The 21644-nt window shown below is 45.8% G+C and overlaps 1 protein-coding gene and 1 long non-coding RNA gene across 3 annotated transcripts in view; both read left to right on the top strand.

Moving 5' to 3' along the window:
* LOC127001999 (uncharacterized) overlaps positions 1-21644 on the top strand; it is a 120384-nt gene that overhangs the window by 54239 nt on the left and 44501 nt on the right. The window lies entirely within an intron of this gene.
* On the top strand, positions 7716-9771 carry LOC127002000 (uncharacterized). The gene is made up of 3 exons (XR_007755629.1): positions 7716-8131; positions 8217-8268; positions 8360-9771. It is a non-coding gene; the product is annotated as an uncharacterized LOC127002000 (long non-coding RNA).

Here is a 21644-nt window from a genome sequence, read left to right as displayed (position 1 = left end):
TTTTAAGTATAGTGGGATATTTTTCCTCCACAATGGATGTTCTTGTGGCAATGCCTTGGGTTAGGTGGCTCGTGCTAGACTGCTCCCCGGGCCTGCACGTGACCGGGAGAAGAGTCGAAGTCAGGATCGATGGCTTGCACGCGGCTCATCCTCGCCCACTCACGCTGGGTGGTCGAAAATAGTTTCCTCGCCTCGGCAGTGTATCTCTTTTCCCTTCTGGATTGGCCTTAGGGAAGTGTTCGTTGCGTCCCTCAGTGGCTGGGCGACAGTACTCTTAAGCCCGTATTCTTAAACGTCTCGGCACCTCAGTTCGCCTCTTTGAAAAGCCTCTCGTTGAAGTTGCTGGGATTTTCTGGGCTGTTTTGTGATGCTAATGATAGTTCTACACGGTTTCTGCGCCTTGAACGGGAAATACACCCATGAAAACCCGGTTAATTGTCTCTGTTGCCCTGGGAAATAGTCGTAATAGGAGCCCGATACGTTCAAAAGCATGCTTGTTCCTGATTGATAGTGGCGAGACGCGACTTGTATGCAGGACGCTGGCTCACGTCGGTATTTTCAGACACTGTCGCCCCTCACATGAACTATTCCCAAAGGCTAAAAAGGAGATCAATTGGGTTCTCATGAGTGTTTTTTTAGGTTCTTGGTACAGAGGAAGGGTCAAACTACCACCAGGGTGATTAAAATACCCCTGGAAAGTCCTACAACTCCTACGAGAGCCCTATCAAAAGTGTGTGCTTGGACAAGGAAATGTTTAAGAATATGACCCTCACTCTCATGTGCAGGCCAGGGACGGCACACACATCTGGCTCGGGGCGTATTGGAGCAGCACTTCGCTCTGTCATCACACCAGAAGTTATTTGTGTTCGCTGCTATTCTGAGTGTGCTTTTTTTTTTTTTTTTTTTTTTTTTTTTCAACGGAACGGAAGCTGCGCCGACCATTGCACTCCACGAGGAAAGCGAGTAAATGCCAAAGTTGTTAGTTATTCTTTTTTTTTTTTTTTAAGAGTAAAGAATTTTTTATCAGGATTTTCTTTTTTCTCTTTTCTGAGTGTGTTTCCATGTTCAGTAACAACGATAATAATTATATGAATAGGAATAATAAGAATAATAACGATGATAATCAGTCACTACTACTACTACTACTACTACTGCTGCTACTACTTCTGCTACTACTATTACTACTAGGTACTACTACTACTACTACTTCTGCTACTACTAGGTACTACTACTACTACTACTACTACTACTACTGCTGCTACTACTACTTCTGCTACTACTATTACTACTAGGTACTACTACTATTACTACTACTACTACTACTACTTCTGCTACTTCTATTACTACTAGGTACTACTACTACTACTACTACTACTACTACTACTACTACTGCTGCTGCTGCTGCTGCTACTACTTCTGCTACTACTATTACTACTACTATTACTACTAGGTACTACTGCTTCTACTACTATTACTATTACTACTACTATTTTTTTTTTTTTTACAACAAAGGAGGCAGCTCAAGGGCACAAAAAAAGAAAACAATAATAAAAAAGCCCGCTACTCGCTGCTCCCAAAAAAGAATTAAAAGAGGTGGCCGAAAGAAAGATCAATTTCGGGAGGAGAGGTGTCCTGATACCCTCCTCTTGAAAGAGTTCAAGTCGTAGGCAGGAGGAAATACAGATGAAGGAAGATTGTTCCAGAGTTTACCAGTGTTGGTGGTTGCGAGTGTTCTAAGTGCTAATCGGTTCACGGATAGAGAAAGTCATATCCGCCAGGGTTACTTTATTGGACAAAACATACACAGCTCATCACGACAAGGACAACACATAGGATAGGTGTTTGTTTGTGTATGCGTTTGTGTGAATGTTGTTTGTGTAGGTTAACATTTAAGTGTTGGTGTATGTGTGGAACAATGTGTAACGGTGGACAACAAGAGAACGTGGACGGACAGTCAAAGGTAAACAAATACAAGGAAAGTTAACGATGAAGACGCGACAAGACAGACTGGCAGACACAGTGACGATGGACATTACATGAAAACACTGAGAATCTTAGTTTCTCTTTGCAGCACCCCATTTTCTTGTCACTGAGGGGAAGGAACACGGAATTTGAGCGGTGACTGCTACACCAGCTACTACTACTTTTTTTTTTTTTTTTTTTTTTTTTTATACGTTGCTGCCTATTGCGCCGGTAGGCATCTTCCCGGTGGGGCCTGATGGTCGGCCCATGGCTTCTTCCAGGTGGGGCCTGATGGTCGGCCCAGCCCGTTCTGGCGCAGGCGAGTGTTTATAGTGGCGCCATCTTGCATTGGCTCATGCTGCCCCCCGGAACTCGTTCTTGATTCGCTTGGACGGCTTCCTCTAGAGTCCGGGTTGATGGGTGGTCTTCAGGACAGCATGTGGGTAGCTTTAAGCCACTCGGCGGTGACTGAAAAATCCGAGTGGTAGCGTGAGGATTCGAACCCGCGTCGTCCATCACGCGGCGAATGTGGGTCCAGTACGCTATCACTTCTGCCACCGCCTACCCCACTACTACTACTACTACTTCTGCTATTACTATTACTACTACTACTACTGCTACTACTACTACTACTACTACTACTACTACTACTACTACTACTTCTACTACTGATAATAATAATGATAATAATAATAATGTTGCATATTTCTCCCAAAGTAAGTAAAATTAAAGCTACTCAAGACCTTTATCATTTTTATTAGTGTGTGTTGCAATGAATAGACAACTTAAGGGTAGTGTTCCAAGATCTCGCCTACAAAAAAAAAAAAAAAGATTGTTATCTACTAAGAAAACAACGACTGCTTTAAAACTATCTTTCACCTGTGTTAAATTCCACAAACTCCAATTTTTCTGTCTTTTTGCGCCATGCTATCACTACCAGAGATAATGACTATGTTGGATCTAGCCATTTACCTGTAACAGTGGCTCGTGGGCAGCTCGTGATGAACGGGGTCTGGGTAACTAATATTATTAGTCCAGTTCAACACGATTTATTATTATAAAAACAAGCTCTACCGACACTTCCTTCAACGTAATACTCACTAAAGTAAAAATCCAGTCTTGATGGTATTTTGTACGCATCAAACAGCATCACTTATAAAATCGTGTAAATACTGGGTTACTATCCTTTAAACTTCTCTCATTGCGATCCAGTTATATTTTAAACATTGCCTCTATGACCCAATTGGAAGCTTCATGACACTACTAACAATGATGATCCAATTAGTCATCATTACCATCATCATCATCATCATCATCGGACATTATTAGTTCACAGCAGGACGAATTCTTTTTTTCTCAATCTCCTCCGCCTCTCTCTGTCTGCATGACGTTAGTGTACTTCATCCTGTGCCGGGAAACATTCTAATTCAATCACTTCACCTTAGTTTCTGTTTGCCTTGACTTCTACAATTTCTGCGTTGCCATCTGTCTCAAGGCCATTGTGACGGAGATGAGCACTTAGGCCACGCGCATTCATAGTTCATGCCCCTAACTTTACCTTTGTCATGTTTATTATTATTATTATTATTATTTTTTTTTTTTTTACAACAAAGGAGACAGCTCAAGTCCACAAAAAGGAAACAATAATATAAAAAAAAAAGCCCGCTACTCGCTTTGGTTACTTTGGTTGCCCATCTTTTATCAGTTCTACGCATGATATGACCTGCCCAAACCCAATTTTTACTCGTATTAGTCGTATTTAGCTTCCCATTAACCCGTCCGCTGCGAATGGCACGGATTTCGCCTTCACTGGTAGCCTAGTAATATATGCTCCCAGGTCTTTCTGTGCCTCTGTGGTGGGTAGTGGAGTGTTTCCCATGTGGTATTGGTATGCTGGATTTCCCCTCCCAAGATGCATGACCTCACATTTTTCTTCACTAAATTGGAGCTGCCACATTTTGTTCCACTCCTGTTGCTTGGTGATGTCTTCTTGTAGGAAATCCGCATCCAATGGGTTAACACTAGTCTGTCTTTAACTCATGATGGTCGCCCCTGTCTTCATCTTATACCCTGCGCTTCTCTTCATGCGTCTTTGCCAACTTCATAGCTTCTCGTCACTTCAACATTAGTCTATCTTTTAACCCATGATGCTCACTTCCTGTCTCCGTGTTATGCCCGGTAATTTTCTCTTTACCCGTCTTTGCCTACTTCTTAGCTTTTCCTCGAGATCTAAACTGAGGGGGCAAGTTTCCAAACCATCTAAAGAGTAGTCCAACGCAACTCAGTACTCGATCGAACCATTCTCAAGGTAACCCACATAAAGCACCGGCCGGCAACTCTAGGCACTTCTTAGCTTTTTTCCTCAAGGTCAAAAGTTTGGCGCCAAGTTTCTGAATCTCCCAAAAAGTAGTCCAACGCCACCTAGTACTCGATCGAACTCTCCTCAAGGTAACCCACGTAGTATGAAGCACCGGCCGGCAACTCTAGGCTCTTCAGTTTTTTTCTAAAGGACAAAAGTTTGGCGCCAAGTTTCTGAATCTCCCAAAAAGTAGTCCAACGCCACCTAGTACTCGATCGAACCCTTTTCTAGGTAACCCAATAGCATGAAGCACCGGCCGGCAACTCTAGGCTCTTCAGTTTTTTCCTCAAGGTCTAAAGTGTGGCGCCAAGTTTCCAAGCCATCCAAAGAGTAGTCCATCGCAACCCTGTACTCGATCGAACCCTCATCAAGGTAACCCACGCAGCATGAAGCACCGGCCGGCAACTCTAGGCTCTTTAGTTTTTTCCTCAAGGTTTAAAGTATGGCGCCAGGTTTCCGGACCCCAAAGAGTAGTCCAACGCAACTGTACTCGATCGAACTCTACTCAAGGTAACCCACGAAGCATGAAGCACCGGCCGGAAACTCTAGGCACTTAATTTTTTTATCAAGGTCTAAAGTGTGGCGCCAAGTTTCTGAATCTCCCAAAATGTAGTCCAGCGCCACCTAGTACTCGATCGAACCCTCCTCAAGGTAACCCACGCAGCATGAAGCACCGGCCGGCAACTCTAGGCTCTTCAATTTTTTTTTCTCAAGGTTTAAAGTGTGGCGCCAAGTTTCCAATCCATCCAAAGAGTAGTCCATCGCAACCCTGTACTCGATCGAACCCTTCTCAAGGTAACCCACGTAGCATGAAGCACCGGCCGGCAACTCTAAGGGCTGCTGGCTTTATTTGTCCCCAAGATGTTTGTTAAAGCGATGTGTTGACAATTACCTTTCTCTACGTCTTTCTTCCCGCGGTTACCATGGTGACTATACCTCTAAACTTGTCCCTCCGCTGTGCACGACCTTCCCTGTGTTGTTCTCGCCGTCGCCCAAATGGAAGAGTTTGGCCGTGTTGTGATGTGATTATAGTTAGGGAAGAGTCTGCCACATACTGTCTTTCTCCTCCTACAAACCGTCAACTTTCACCATCGTAATATCACCATGACAGAGAACGGTTAAATTTGGTGAAGAATCTGCCTCAAACTGTTGTCCTTGAGCCTTCTAATCCATTCCAGTGCCTTGCCTTATCCTTAGTGTATGTTCAGTCTTCATTTTCTTCACCAGGAAACAAAGGGAATAGAATGAAACAAAAAGATACAGAATGTGAGAATGTGGTGGAAAAGTACACATTTCTATTTCTTGGTGGCGCAGAAAATACTCCTAATGGATTAATTCAAATATAAGCGCATGTTGTTATACGCGAGTTTAAGTTAGGCGTTTTAGGATGAAAAGGAAATGTACATAGATAAGGTCTTTGGCTTCACTCGTTTTCTCACATTAGCGCGAATCAAACAACCTCCTTCATTACTCAGTGTTCTTGTGGAAAATGCATGAATTCAATATTAGCGTATCTTGTTTTACGCCAGCATTAGTTACACGTTTTGAAAAGAAATCGAGATATGCATAAAAATGTCTCCTGGTTAACTCGTTTGTTCTCACACTGGCGCGAATCAGAGGAACTCCTTCTTGTGGAAAATGCAAGAATTCACGTGTTAGCACATCTTGCCTTACACAAGTTTGAGTTGCACGGTTTAGGGAAGTGTTCATAAAAAGGTATCTTGGTTAACTCGTTTGTTCTCCTCACATTAACGTGAATCAAACAAACTCCTTGTGGAAAATGCAAGAATTCAAGTGTTGGCGCATCTTGCCTTACGCGAGTTTGAGCTTCACGGTTTAGGAGGAATGTGAAGTGCCCATAAAAAGGTCTCTTGGTTCACTCGTTTTTCTTCTCACATTAACGCGAATCAATCAAACGCCTTCATTACAAAGTGTTCTTGTTGAAGTGTTTAAATTGCACGACATTCACTTTACGCGACCTTTTTAGACCATAATCATGAGAAGAATGCGATGTTAAGAAGAAGAAGGAGGTTCATACTTAACACGTGTTTTCTCACATTAAAGCGAATCCAACTCCTTCAACAAAGTGTTCTCGTGGGGAAGTGTTTACATTGCGCGACATTTACATTACGCAACCTCTTCAGAACGCAATCTGCGCTTCGGGAAGATTGCTATATTAACAAAAACAACACCTTGACACATTTTCTCTGATTAACGAATCTTAACCCCAATGTTCATGTGGAAAAGTGTTTAAACTGCGCGACGTTCACTTCACGCGACCTCTTCAGAATGCATTCCTCGCCAAAGAGAGTTCCTGTACAAGAAGATGACGCAAGTAACCACGGCCCAAAATAATTGACTTGTGACGTGGCCGATGTTCTTGGAAGGCCTTGGACGTGGTGAGTTTTTTTATATGTGTGCTTGAACCTAATACTGTGACGTGTGTGTGTGTGTGTGTGTCTAAGAGAGGGGTGGAGATACTAAGGGATAAATTACACACACACACACACACACACACACACACACACACACACACACACATACACACACACACACACGCAGTTGTTTGTGGCATTAAGAAGAGCAACATTAGTCTTGTAGTCTTAGGTGTTTGTTTGTTTGTGCGTTCAATGGACTGACGCCACTTGCCTCTCATGTGTTGACTGGTTGTGTGTGTGTGTGTGTGTGTGTGTGTGTGTGTGTGTGTTGTTTTCATCCTGTTACCGAAATTTTGAGAGGAACAAAGTGAAGGGGTATAAAGAGAATGGTAGAAAGGGTTGTGTAGAGGGAAGGATAAAGAGAGGAGGTACAGAGAATATTAAAGAAGGGTGTGTGAAATTGAGAAACAAAGAGAGGTAGTAGAGAAAGGATCAGAGGATAGAGAGGAGAGGAATAAAGAGAGTAGAGGGAGAGAAAGGAGGAAGAGAGGTGGTAGAGAAAGGATCAGAGAAGAGTGTGTAGAGGGAGGAATAAAGAGAGGAGGTAGAGAAAGGATCAGAGAAGAGTGTGTAGAGGGAGGAATAAAGAGAGGAGGTAGAGAAAGGATCAGAGAAGAGTGTGTAGAGGGAGGAATAAAGAGTGGAGGTAGAGATAATATTAAAGAAAGGTGTGTGAAATAGAGAGGTAAAGAGAGGAGGTAGAGAAGGGTGTGTAGAGGAGGAACAAAGAGAGGAGGTAGAGAGAATAATAAAGAAGGGCGTGTGCAATGGAGGAATAAAGAGAGGAAGTAGAGAAGGGTGTGTAGAGGAGGAATAAAGAGAGGAGGTAGAGAAGGGATCAGAGACGGGTGTATAGAGGAGGAATAAAGAGAGGAGGTAAAGAAGGGATCAGAGACGGGTGTATAGAGGAGGTAGAGAAAGGATCAGAGAAGGGTGTGTAGAGGAGGAATAAAGAGAGGAGGTAGAGAAGGGATCAGAGACGGGTGTATAGAGGAGGAATAAAGAGAGGAGGTAGAGAAAATATTAAAGAAGGGTGTGTGAAATGGAGAGATAAAAAGAGGAGGTAGAGAAGGGTGTGTAGAGGGGGGAACAAAGAGAGGAAGTAGAGAAGGGATCAGAGAAGGGTGTGTAGAGGAGGAATAAAGAGAGGAGGTAGAGAAGGGATCAGAGACGGGTGTATAGAGGAGGTAGAGAAGGGATCAGAGAAGGGTGTGTAGAGGAGGAATAACGAGAGGAGGTAGAGAAGGGATCAGAGAAGGGTGTGTAGAGGAGGAATAAAGAGAGGAGGTAGAGAAGGGATCAGAGACGGGTGTATAGAGGAGGTAGAGAAGGGATCAGAGAAGGGTGTGTAGAGGAGGAATAAAGAGAGGAGGTAGAGAAGGGATCAGAGACGGGTGTATAGAGGAGGTAGAGAAGGGATCAGAGAAGGGTGTGTAGAGGAGGAATAAGGAGAGGAGGTAGATAAAATATTAAAGAAGGGTGTGTGCAATGGAGGGATAAAGAGAGGAGGTAGAGAAGGGTGTGTAGAGGGAGGAATAAAGAGAGGAGGTAGAGAGAATAATAAAGAAGGGTGTGTGCAATGGAGAGATAAAGAGCGGAGGTAGAGAAGGGTGTGTAGAGGGAGGAATAAAAAGAGGAGGTAGAGAGATTAGAAAAGGGTGTGTTAAATGTAAGAATAGAGAGAAGAGATGAAGAGAGGGTAGAAATTGGTGTATAAAAAGGTCGCAGTTTCAGAGAGGAGTGTATTAAAGAGAGGAATAAAAAAAGGAGGTAGAGAGAAGATTAAAGAGAGTGTGTAAAATGTAGGGATAAAAGAGGTGAGGTGAGGATAGAAATTAGCACTTAAAACAGTCGCAGTTACTCCCCTCTGTTTGGTTCTTAGGTTGGTATCTCAGACGCTTCCGCCTCTCACACCAACTACCTCCAAAGGCCAAAAAGGAGATGAATCGGGTCCTCATTAGTGTAATTTTAAGGTTCATGGTACAGACGAAGAGCCAAACTGCCACCAGGGTCACAAAACTACCACTGGAAATGGCCACAACTCCTACGCTTCCATCCCTCACACCATCTTTCCAAAGGCCAAAAAGGAGATCAATCGTGTCCTCATGAGTGTAATATTTAGGTTCATGGTACAGACGAAGAGCTAAACTACCAACAGGCCCACAAAACTACCACTGGAAAGGCCCACAGCTCCTATGAAAGCCTTGTCAAATGTGTATGCTTGGGAGACGAAGTGTTTAACCCCTTGGATGTGGATTTCCTACAAGAAGACATCACCAAGCTACAGGAGTGGAACAAAAAGTGGCTGCTCCAATTTAGTGAAGAAAAATGTGAAGTTATGCATCTTGGGAGGGGAAATCCAGCATACCAATACCACATGGGAAACACTCCACTTCCTACCATAGAGGGACAGAAAGACCTCGGAGCATATGTTACCAGGCTACCAGTGAAGACGAAATCAGCATGCCAATCGCAGCGGACGGGTTAAAAATATGTCCCTTGGTGGTACATTCCCCCACTGATAAACTCCCGCACGAGTGACATCTTTCGGCACCCTTGTTTAAGCTGGCGTCTGTTTTTGTTTCTCCACCCGAAATTGACCTCTCTTTCGGCCACTCATCTGTACCCTCTTTTATATGGGCAGTGATCAGCAGGCTTTTTTTTCCTCTCAGTTATTTTCTTGCCCTTGAGCTGCTTCCTTTACTATAAAAAAAATCCGCCCCCCTAACAAGAATATTTACTTGTATGGTGAATGACGGAATGGCTGGTGTTATTAAAGTTTAGTATTATATCGATTTATGCTCACATTTAATTTGTTTCTGCTTTATTTTGTATGTTTGTTTATTTGAGTATTTTCAGACATGTATTAGCCTCCCCTCTTCTATAATTTTCTGTAATACGTTCTCTTTTACGCTTTCTAGTTTTGACTCCCTTGACAAATCGTAAATTTATATCATTCCTCTTACTCGTTGTTTATTCATTTTGTTTGTTTACTTGTCTCTTTGAAGATGTGTATTCTCTCTCTCTCTCTCTCTCTCTCTCTCTCTCTCTCTCTCTCATTTTTTTTTCATTCATCCATTCATTTTTTTCGTTCTCCTTTCTTTCCTTCCTTCCTTCCTACCTTCTCCTTCCTTCATTCTCTCTCTCTCTCTCTCTCTTTTTTTATTTTTTATTTAAACGTGTTCAGTACATTAGTACATGGCAGTATTATTTGTCTATGCTAAAGTTCCCTGACCGTTGGGGAGCTATTTAAAAGCTTCTGCCGATTATATTATACAATTATTATACAATATATTATACAATTATATATATACATATTTACGGTGGGTGTAGTTGAAGCCACCTGTGGGACGTAACCTGGACGCACCTTCATCTGCTGAGTGGACAGTTGTGTCACGTCCACATCAGCAGTGAGTTTGTTCCACCACACCACCGCTGCGATGGAGAAGGCACGTTGGTGGGTGCTGGAGCGGGCCATTGGCACTTCCAGGAGGGAGGCGTTGCTCAGCACTGTTCTCGTGCTGCGCTCAGACCTCCTCCAGGTAGCCCTCAGGTCCGTCAGGTGGGGCACTAGGCCCACTTGTGCCTTGTGTAGCACCGTCAGGGCAGCGACGCGGCGACGGTGCTCCAGGCTATTCAGCTGGTTCGTGGCTTGTCTTGCCCTTCCTTCGTGTGGGTGTTGTTGTTGTTGTTGTCGCTGTGTCTCCCACAGGCACGGACGGTGGTGCTCGGAGCCGTTGATGAGCCTTTCAGCCCTCCTCTGCACCTTGTCTAGCAGGTTGAGGTGGCAGCGGGCGCTGGCCATCCAGGTGAGCGGTGCATACTCCATCACTGGACGGACTTGTGCCTTATAGAGGGTGTTCAGGCCTTCAGCATCGAGGAGGTTCTTCATGCGGCGCAGGAGGTTCACCTTCTGGGAGGCTTTGCGCCACCATTTCAAGGTGACGGTCAAACCGCAGCTGGGAGTCCACCTACACGCCCAGGATTTCGACGATGGACTGCAGAGGGATGGTGTCATTCCCGAATCTCAGTCTGCCGTGGAGTTGCCTCGCGTCCTCCCGAGAACGTGATATTACCATGGCCTTTTGTCAGGGGCAAACCTGACTTGCCACCTCTTTCCCCAGGCCATTATGTCTGCCAACTGTCTGTTGACGGACTCTATCACGTCCTGGGCTTCCTCCTCTTGTATGTTCTGGAGAGGGTGCAGTCGTCGGCGTAGGCGCTTGCTGCCGGGATGGTTTGCAGGAGGTCGTTAACGTATGTTCCACAGAATAGGTCCAAGGACGGACCCTGTGGAACGGAGGCCTCCACCGGACGCTGGTCGAGGTGCTTCCGGTGACTGCTACGTGGAGGCTCCTGCCTAACAGGTAGTTTGAGAGCAGGCGCAGCAGGTCCCCCGTGATGCCTAGTTGCTGTAGCTTCGCCGTCAGACCGCGGTGCCAAACGGAGTCGAACGCGCCAGCTATATCCAGGGCAATCACGAGAGAGGGGTGGCTGTCATCAAGGGCGTCATGCCAGGACTTTGAGAGGAGAAGGAGGAGGTCTGAGGTAGAGCGGCCCTTCCGAAAACCAAACTGCTTCGGTGACTGCAGGTGGTTTTCCTCGAGGAAGGATGTCAATTGTCCCCGATGATCCTCTCAAATATCTTGCTGATGATTGGGAGGAGTGATATTGGCCTGTAATTGCCTGGCTCGGACCTGGATTTTTCTTGTGTACGGGTGTGACTCTGGCCTCCTTCCACTGTGCAGGCCACCCCCGCTCTTCAGGCATCGCCGGAAGATCTGGGCGAGGGGGCTGGTGAGCTCATCGGAGCATCGCCGCAGTAAGTATGGACTCACGCTGTCAGGGCCTGGCGCCTTCCTGGTGTTGACGCCCCTCAGATGTCTCCTGACAGCGTCCTCAGAGATTAGCACATTCTCTAGTCTTGAGGCGATGAGTTGGGGAGGTGGGCGGCTGCCTGTCTGGCTCCTGGGTTGTCATCTTTGACTGAAGTGACAGGCCAGCAGGTCAGCCTTTTCCCGGCTGGTGATGGCCAGGTCTCCGTCAGGTTTCCTCAGGGCGGGATACGTTCCTGGGGGTATGGCCTGCTGTTCCTTCACCAGCCCCCACCACTGTTTCAGGTCGGTTTGGTTAGAGGACAGCTTTCTCCTCCTGTCGGCGTCCCACCTTTCTTTGCCCACTTTGCTGTCCTCGTCATATTTTGCAGGCTCGTCTGTGTTGGGCCTTATTTTCCTGCGTGTGTCTTTTATATCTTGTCCAAGCCTTGTATTTCCTTTCGGCTGCTCTACTCTCTCTCTCTCTCTCCTCTCTCTCTCTCTCTCTCTCTCTCTCTCTCTCTCTCTCTCTCTCTCTCTCTCTCTCTCTCTCTCTCTCTCTCTCTCTCTCTCTCTCTCTCTCTCTCTCTCTCTCTCTCTCTCTCTCTCTCTCTCTCTCTCTCTCTCTCTCTCTCTCTCTCTCTCTCTCTCTCTCTCTCTCTCTCTCTCTCTCTCTCTCTCTCTCTCTCTCTCTCTCTCTCTCTCTCTCTCTCTCTCTCTCTCTCTCTCTCTGTTCAGCGTCGGGCAACGAAAATTATCCCTTCCTTGCGCAACAAATCCTACGAAGAAAGGCTTACCCTTAACATGTTCTCTTGAGAAACGTCGCCTGAGGAAAACTGATCGAATGTTTTAAAATACTTAATGGTTTCACGAATGTAGACAGATCAACATTGTTTATGATCGATGACACTTTGCGCACGAGGAACAATGGCGTAAAACTCAGATGTAGACAAGTAAATTCAGACTGCACCAAATTTTTCTTCACCAACGTTGTAGTGCGTGAATGGAATAAGCTCCCATCATCAGTGGTCCAGTGTAACACGATTGACTCCTTCAAAAATAAGCTCGACCGTCACTTCCTTCAACTTAATATCAACTAGAGTAGAAATGCAACGTTTTGGAGTCTCCTGATTAATGTAAAATCACTTAGGTTTAAGGACAGACCACCAAGTCTGGACCATGGGGTCTGTGTGGTCTGTTTTTCTATGTAAATCTATGTAAATCTCTCTCTCTCTCTCTCTCTCTCTCTCTCTCTCTCTCTCTCTCTCTCTCTCTCTCTCTCTCTCTCTCTCTCTCTCTCTCTCTCTCTCTCTCTCTCTCTCTCTCTCTCTCTCTCTCTCTCTCTCTCTCCTGTATATCCTCTCGTCCTCTTTCTCCTTCTCTCTCATTGCTTTCACATTCATTTTCTCTTTCTCGGCGTCTCAGGTGTTTGGGGGCTGCTCTTCAGGCGCCTTATAGTGTCCGCACTCCGCCCTCTCTACCTGGTTTGCCTCTTATAATAAAAATAATGAGAATAATTTGCCTATCGGTGTATCAAGATTTTCGGTTACTGTCCTTCTAAAACAGTGTGCAGTTTATACTATTGTGATATTTTTTTTTCTCTTCACATATTAATCCCTCGCCTGCCAACTCTAGCTAATATTCCTCTTTCTCCTCTTCCTCCTCCTTTTCTCCTTTATCTTTTTCTTCCATTTTCTCTTTCTTCCCTTTCTCTCTTTTTTTTTTTGGGGGGGGGAGCAGCCTTGTCCAGCTATTACTAGGCTCATAAAACAATCCACGGAAATACTAACACAACCTCTACGAAAGCCTTGTCATACATTTTTTTCACGTTCATGGTGCAAAAGCCTTGTCCAACTATATCACTAGGCTTATAAAACAACCCATGGAAACACTGACACAACCATTACGAAAGCCTTGATAAATGTGGGTGGGTGTGCCCCGGAGTGTTTGCTCAGGCTGGTATTACAAGACACTTTGCCTTCTCACATCAGCTATATCTAAAGGTCAAAGGGGGGATCAATCAGGTTCTAATGAATGTTTTTTTTATGCGCAGGGTAAAGAGGAAGGATGAAACTACCACCAGGGTCATAAAACTACCCCTGGAAATGCCCACAACTCCTACGAAAGCCTTGTCAAATAAGTGTTCTTGGGCGGCGAAATGTCTCATAATACGACCCTGAGAATCTGAGTGTGAGAGTCCTGGCGGGAAGGGTTCGATGCCCCACGCGCCGCTGGACTTTCCCGCGGCAAATCTTGAGGCGGGAGAAGGGGAGGGGAGCGTTGCGTGGAGGCTGTGTGGCCGGGAGCATTGTCCGTCCTGTTGATCTGCGGGGAGGGACTGTGCTGTACTCCGTGTGTGTGTAAGATATAGATGTTTAAGTAACTAAATGTATTTCCTTGATAGGCCAACACATTTAACATTTCGGCGCCCGAGCACACTCATTTGTCAAGGCTTTCGTAGGAGTTCTGGGCATTTGCAGGGCTGGTTTTATGACCCTGGCGGTAGTTGGACCCTTCCCCTGAACCATAAATCTAAAATACCCTCCATAAGAACCGGACTGGTCTCCTTTTTGGCCTTTGGAAATAGTTGGTGTGGGAGCCGAAAGCGTCTAACAATACCGAACTCTTTCCGAGGGGTGGAGGTGTTCTGATATTCTAGATGGTGTTGATCTCTCACAATAATTTTTGAACTGCCAACAGAATCGAACAAAAAACTGGATGGTTGCTTTCTGGACCCAACGTTACAGAAACCTCAGAGTTAGCCACGATGGATTAGTAAGCTCCCAAACCAATACCAAAGACTTCGATAATTCCCTGTGCTGTGTTTGGGGCTCATATTTAAGTGCAAATATGTGAGGAAACTATACGGGAAAGTTCTTCTGTATCCGGTGGTGAGTAGAAAACCTGACCATTGTGTATTGCATGGGATGTTACGAAGACATGGTGTTGGACGGTGGAATCAGCTTTTAGTATTGTCTTTCGCCTCCTCTAAACCATCACAAGTATTATAACAGGGGCTGACAGGCTTTGGGGGAGCAGAGAGGGGTGGAGCGGCAGTGTAGAATTATCCCAAATTTTCACATCATGAGTGTTATAACAAGACTTTTTTAGGGGGAGGCGAAGGGGCTGTGCAGTATTCAACCAAGTTACCACATACGAGTATTGTAAGTGGCTGACAGGCTTTTAGGGTCTGTGCAGTATTTTTACATGAGAACATCAGTGTGTGTGTGTGTGGATATGTGTGTGCAGGAGTGTGGGGGAGAAGGGAGGTTGTGTGTTAAAGTGGGGGAGTGAGCGGGGTAGTGTGCAGTATTCCCATATCAGTACATCAATGTTTACGTAAATTAATGTTTGATTAAGGGGAGTGATCAACAGCATTGCCAAGATTGTCATACTCAGCATATTCTTATTCATATTCATATTTCCAGAACCCCAAAACTGTCGCCCCCACACAGATAACGACGTTCATTTCGAGTTATCGTTAAAATCGTTAATTATTGATGTTTTGTCGTAATAGTTGGGGGTCAGAAAGGAAGCCGAGAAATGGTGGACACACACACACACACACACACACACACACACACACACACACACACACACACACACACACACACACACACACACACACACACACACACACACACCAAAAATAAATAAATAAATAAATAAATAAAAAATACAATAGATTAAAGTAAAAAAAAAAAAAAGATAAATAAATAGATAAATAAAAGAAGGGGAAGAGGGAAGGAGAAAAGGAGAGAAGGTGGAATAGGTGAGGCTGGGATACACTATAGCTTATGTACAAGGGTGGAGGGAGGGTGTTCAGAGGGAGTGGAGTAGATATATGTATACAGGAGTGTGTGTGTGGGGGGGGGGGGGCGAGGGTGCGTCTATGTAAAGTGTGGGGGGGGGGGGGAAGTGGAGATATGCAGTATTTTCACATCAGGAATGATATCGATGTTTGTGTTGATTAATGTTTTCATGAGGTGGTGTTGGTGAGGGGGAGACAAGGAGAGGACGTGTTTTCGAGAATGTGGAGGTTGGAGGGACGGGGGGAAGGCGTGTGTTAAAGGGGGGAGGTGGCGCGGAGCAGCACAGTATTCCTCACATCACTATATATCAATGTTTGTACTGATTAATAGCCGTATTCCTAAGTTGGTGTGGGTGAGACTAGGAGAGGACGTGTTTTCGAGAATGTGGAGGTTGTGGGGACGGGGGAAGGCGTGTGTTAAAGGGGGGAGGTGGCGCGGAGCAGTACAGTATTAACCACATCACTCTACCAATGTTTGTACAGATTACTACAGATTAATAGCCCGTATTCCTAAAGGTCTCGGCGCCTCTGTTCTCCTGTTTGAAAAGCCTCGTGGAAGTTGCAGGGCTTCTTTCCATGAGCTGTTTTGTGATGCTGGTGATAGTTTTACACGACTTCTGCATCTTGAACGGGAAAACCCACCCATGAAATCCCGGTTATGCTTCCTTACGCCCCTGGCCACCCAGCAGTGAATGGGTACCAGGTATTAATCGGGGGTTGTGTCCCGTCTCCTGGGATCTGTTCCTTCTCCTATAATTCCTTCCCCTTCTGTCTCTCTCCGGCATATGACCACAGATGTTGCGCCGACTAAACGAAACTTTCCAACTTTTCCCAGTTATGCTTCTCTGTGGCCTTGGGAAATAGTCGTGATGGCAGCCACAGACGTTTAAAAATGTGGACTAAAGTGAAAAGTGTGTGAGGGGGAAGGCGTGTTAGTGGGAGAGGGAGTGGGGCTGTCCGGTATTCCCACGTCAGTATATCAGTGTTTGTGCGGATTAATCTTTTCATGAGGGGGTGGTGAGGGGCGGGAGGGGGGAGGGGGGACAGGGGCGTGTTTTCCAGAATGCATCTCTGTAATGTAGCTGCGGCGCGCTGCTTGGTGGGTCGAGGTCTGGTCGGGGCGCGCGGCGGCTGGCGGGCGTGGCGGCAGCGGCGGGTGGCGGGTTGTGATTCGGGGAAACGCTGTCATTCTTATCAAAGCAAAAAATTCTGAAAAAATAACAGCGGCGCTTCCCAGAACGGGGCGTGCTGGAAAAATGAGCTTCTAGGATGCTTTGTGCCGCCCAGATATAAAAGTAAATAATTCGAAAATGGGGCAGTTTTTCCTTCGTTTTTACTAATATGCGGCAAAGACGGCAGACAACAACAACAACAACAACAAAAATAAAGATGATTCGTGCCGGGTTGATATAAAAGTAAATAATTTGTAAACGGGTGGCAGTTCTTTCTTTTTCTATATGCGACGAAGATGGCAGCCTTAGGTCAAAACAACAAGAGCAACAAAAATAAAATGCTCTGTGCCGGACTAATATAAAACTAAATAATTCGAAAAAAGGTGGCATATTTTTTCTTTTTTTAATATATGCGGCAGAGACGTCAGGCTAAGGACTAAACAACAGTGAAGAAAAATAACTCGCTTCGCCCACTAAAAAGATTCCTAAGGGTGATAACTATTGGTAGAAAAGGTGCCTTGGTGGTCTGTTGAATGCAGGAACGACTACAGAAAAAGGAAGTGAAAGGGGTGAGAGAATGAACACACGGGTTAGCTCTTGCATAAGGAAATTAGACAGCACAGGGTTGCCACATCTGCCATGTATTCCAGGCCCGGGATAGTGGATTCTCAACTTCTCACCCACCACAAGTTCAAGGGGTCATTGGAACGGAGAAGAGTATCGATGTCACGCTTAGCTATAGCATAATGCCCACAACTTTACCTTTACTTTCGATTCATCACCTTATAACTAAGCAGTCACGCAGTGCTCTAAAGATTTGCCTTTACTCTTTACCCTCTTCCCATTCAATAACTAACAAGCAGGTGAAGCAATGACATATCAGAAGAAAGGAAAGCCATGAACAGCGCAAGGGAAACATTCTGTACTATAATAGTATTCTCAAACGTAGCCACGCCTCTGTATACGACTGTTGGAAAAGCCTCTCAGAAGTTGTCGGGATTTCCGTGCACTTTTTTTTATGTCAGCGCTAGTTTTACACGGCTTCCGCATGTTGAACGGGAAAAACACCCACAAAGACCCGGTTTACTTCTCTGTGGCCCTGGAAAATAGTCTTAATAGGAGCCAGATACGTTTATGAATATATACTCTCAGACGTTGACACCCTCGTACATATATTAAAAAGGCTCTCGTAGAATTTATCGGGACTTTCACGGGTGGTTTAATGACCCTGGTGGTAGGTTTGCAAGGCTTCTGTGCCGTGAGCGGGAAAAACACTCATGAGGCCTTATCGTATCCTGTCTGCGACCTTAAAAAGAGCAGTGACAAGCATCTGAAGCGTTTGAGAATACGAGTATATAGACTGGTTGGGAATTTGTAAGCCGGGACCTTCGCGTTACTCCTGTGTCTGTGTGAGGACGCCGTGGAAGCCATATCGTTACGCCCAAGCACCTCCCCGTGACGGCATTACGCCTCGCCTACGTCACCACTGGCGGAACGCTGCGCTCGGCGGCATAACCTCACCCCAGGGCCCACATTCACAAACGTCTCGGGCTCCCATTACAACTATTTCCCAAGGCCACAGAGAAGATTAACCGGGTTTTCGTGGGTGATTTCCCCGTTCATGGTGTAGAGGGCGGGTACAACCATCACTAGGATCACAAAACAGTCCATGGAAATGCCAGCAACTTCTACGAGAGGCTTGACAAAACAGGCGAACTGAGGTGCCGAGACGTTTAAGAATTCGGGCTCAGCATCCGACCGCGCCATTCACTCATTCATTTCACTGTTACTGGGGGACTGAGAGAGAGAGAGAGAGAGAGAGAGAGAGAGAGACCCCAGTGTTAAGGGGCTATCACACTGGGCATATTTTCCGTGGATCTTCAGTCAAACCACGATTTCCGCTGGCGTGGTTCTCATATTTCCGTGGTTTTCTGGCGTGTCCATGATCTTCCAAAGCTACGGTAGAGTTCCTTGAATAACGGCGGTATTACTCACCATCATCATGAGCAGCAATAACAAGGAACAAATGAGAACCACGCCAGCGGAAATCGTGGTTTGACTGAAGATCCACGGAAAATTTGCCCGGTGTAATGGCCCCTTTAGAAGACAACCACATTGGGAACTTTACATCTATCTGTGTTATCCTCGTTAAACTGTCAATAGATGTACAAAACGAAAGTCAAACGAGATACACAACACACCGCGAATGCAACACCACGCAACACGGAACTAGCTAACCGGATGTACGCACTCGAGACAACACAATAATTACAGGATGCAGCAATACAAACAACAGTAAAGCAAGACAAATGAATACAAGGCAACAGAATTCACGCAACACACCACCAGTCAACGTTGCCAGATTGTCGTACTCAGCCGATTATATTTCCCGACTCTCCAAATTACAGGAAAGACATTGAATTACTTGAGACAGTACAGCGCCGCGCCACGAAGATGATACCATCACTGAGGACGAAGCTCTATGAAGAGCGACTCGAGCGACTCAACCTCTTCACGTTGGAAAAGAGACGACTGCGGGGAGACATGATACAAATCTTTAAGTACCTGAACAAGCTCAGCAACGTTGATCACTCCAAACTCTTCACGCTACAAACTAACCTGAGAACAAGAAACAACGGAAAAACAATTCAAGCAAAGCGATGCCATACCGACATAGGCAGGAGTTATTTCTCGAATAGGGTTGTTCGCCACTGGAACAGCCTCCCTGCAGAAGTGGTTAGTGCAGAGAGCCTCATCTCATTCAAGAAACGCATTGATTGCCACTTGCTGCAACGGGAGTGAACTGAACATATCCAAGAGTAGGTGCACAAGTGCTTTAATCCTTCCCTGCAAGCCACTCCTATGGCAAACGGATTGATTAAATCACTGAAAGCAGGCAGCCTAGTAATGAGCCAACAGGCTTCTGCCGCCTGCTAGTCCATGTTTCCTACCCCCAAACTGTCTTCTGGTCTCCAATAATGAAACTAATTTATAGTGATCGTTAAAAGAGTTAGATTCTGATGTTTCTTGGCAATAGTTAGGCGTCAGAAACAGGTAAATACTATGCTCTGAGTACGACAATCTGGCAACGGTACCACCAGTAGACGCAGCAGAAAGCAACTCCACCCACGCAAAAAGAAACACAAAGCGACTCGGTACGCGCGGAATATAATGAAAAAGCAACGCAACTCAAGTGGGATGCAGTAGTACGAACACATCAGTAAAACAAAACAAATGAGCAACAGGATACATGCAACACAACACCAGTAGACGCAGCAGAAAGCAACTCAACGTACGCGAAAAGTAACACAAAGCAGAAAGTATTGAAAGAACATGAAGGAGAAAGGGAATGAAAGTTAAAAGGAAGGAAGGAAAAGAGAGTAGAGAAGGAGAAACCCACAGTGGACTAAACTCGGTGGTATTGAAAAAGGAACGCAACTCAAGTGGATGTAACAACACAAAGTAATATAGAAACATGACATGGATGCAACTCAAACCAGGAACAGTAACTTGAGGCAACACAGCACACAGCAACACTAACGGAAGGCGACACAGAAGGAGGGGGAGCAGGAAGAGGAGAAGAGGAAGGAAAAGGAAGAAGAGGAGGAGGACGAGGAAAAGGAAGAGGAAGAAGTAAAAGAGAAAGGAATTAAGACGAGGAAGAGGAGGAGGAGAGAAAGAGGAAGGGGTAGAGGAGCACATAACGCAGCAACACCAAAATAATACAACATAAAACACAACAGCAACACTAACAATACAACACACAGCACACAGCAACACATCGAAATCAACTAAAAACTCGCAGTTCACAGATGACGGTTGGCAACACTGGGTGCACCGTAAGGCAAAGCAGATTTAGTAGGACGCAACACAGCTCAAGGGGGTTGCAACACACACACACACACACACACACACACACACACACACACACACACAGGGCCGCGGTGGTGTGCCTCGCCCGCAGACTTTCCTTGTTAATGGTTCCTAGAAGAGAGAATTAAAAGTTCCTTGAGTGGGTTCTTGTCTCCTCCTCCTCCTCCTCTTCTTCTTCTTCTTCTTCTTCTTCTTCTTCTTCTTCTTCCCACCACTGTTACCCCTCCCTCTCCTCTTCTTCTTCTTCTTCTTCTTCTTCTTCTTCTTCTTCTTCTTCCTCACTGTTACCTATCCCTCTTCTATTCCTCGTCCTCTTCCTACCCTCCTCCTAGCCGTCCATCTCCCCCCCCTCGTCCTCTTCCTTCTCTTCCTCCTCCTCTTTGTGCTCTTCTTTCTCCTCTTCCTCTTCCATTTCGTCCTCTTCTCTCCTCCTCCTCCTCCTCCTTCTCCTCTCCGGCTTCGTCCTCCTCGTCCTCTTCCTCGTTTTCCTCCTCCACCTTTCTCATCTACCTCTTCCTCCTCCTCCTCCTCCTCCTCCTCCTCCTCCTCCTCCTCTACCCCCTCTTCTTCCTCTTCCTTGTCCTCTCCCTCCCCTTCCCCTTCGTCGCCCTCTTGCTACTCTTCCTCCTCCTCCTCCTCCTCCTCCTCTTCGTCCTCCTTACCCTAGACTGGGCCGAGAGAGAGAGAGAGAGAGAGAGAGAGAGAGAGAGAGAGAGAGAGAGAGATAATACTCAACTTATTGAATGTTACTTACGCACCCGTTTATCTTTGAGAGAGAGAGAGAGAGAGAGAGAGAGAGAGAGAGAGAGAGAGAGAGAGAGGAAACTATAATAATCAAGAACCCGTTTATTATCGTTTTCTTCTCCGTTTATTATCATGTTTTTTTTTTGTATCGACCCGCCAGAGTTAATACTTTTCGACGAACTCCTTCCTCTGGGTGCGTGCGTGCGTCCGTGCGTGGCTGCGTCTGTTTGCATAGGTCAGCGATCCCCCCGTAAGCAGCCTTCCGAGAACTGCAGCAGATCCATACCTCCCTCAGTGGACCCTGATTGACAAAACACCCGCCTCTCCGCTGCCTCTCCGCTCTCCTCCCCTTCCCGCCACTACCGCCCCCCACGCAGACGCTTCCACCTCCCACGTCAAGCACTTCCAAAGGCCGAAAAGAAGAGTAATAGGGCTTTCATGAGTGTTTTTCACGTTCATGGTACAGAAGAA

Source organism: Eriocheir sinensis, chromosome 22 (assembly GCF_024679095.1).
Source record: "Eriocheir sinensis breed Jianghai 21 chromosome 22, ASM2467909v1, whole genome shotgun sequence".
Lineage (NCBI taxonomy): Eukaryota > Metazoa > Arthropoda > Malacostraca > Decapoda > Varunidae > Eriocheir > Eriocheir sinensis.
This window is presented reverse-complemented; position numbering and strand designations above follow the sequence as displayed.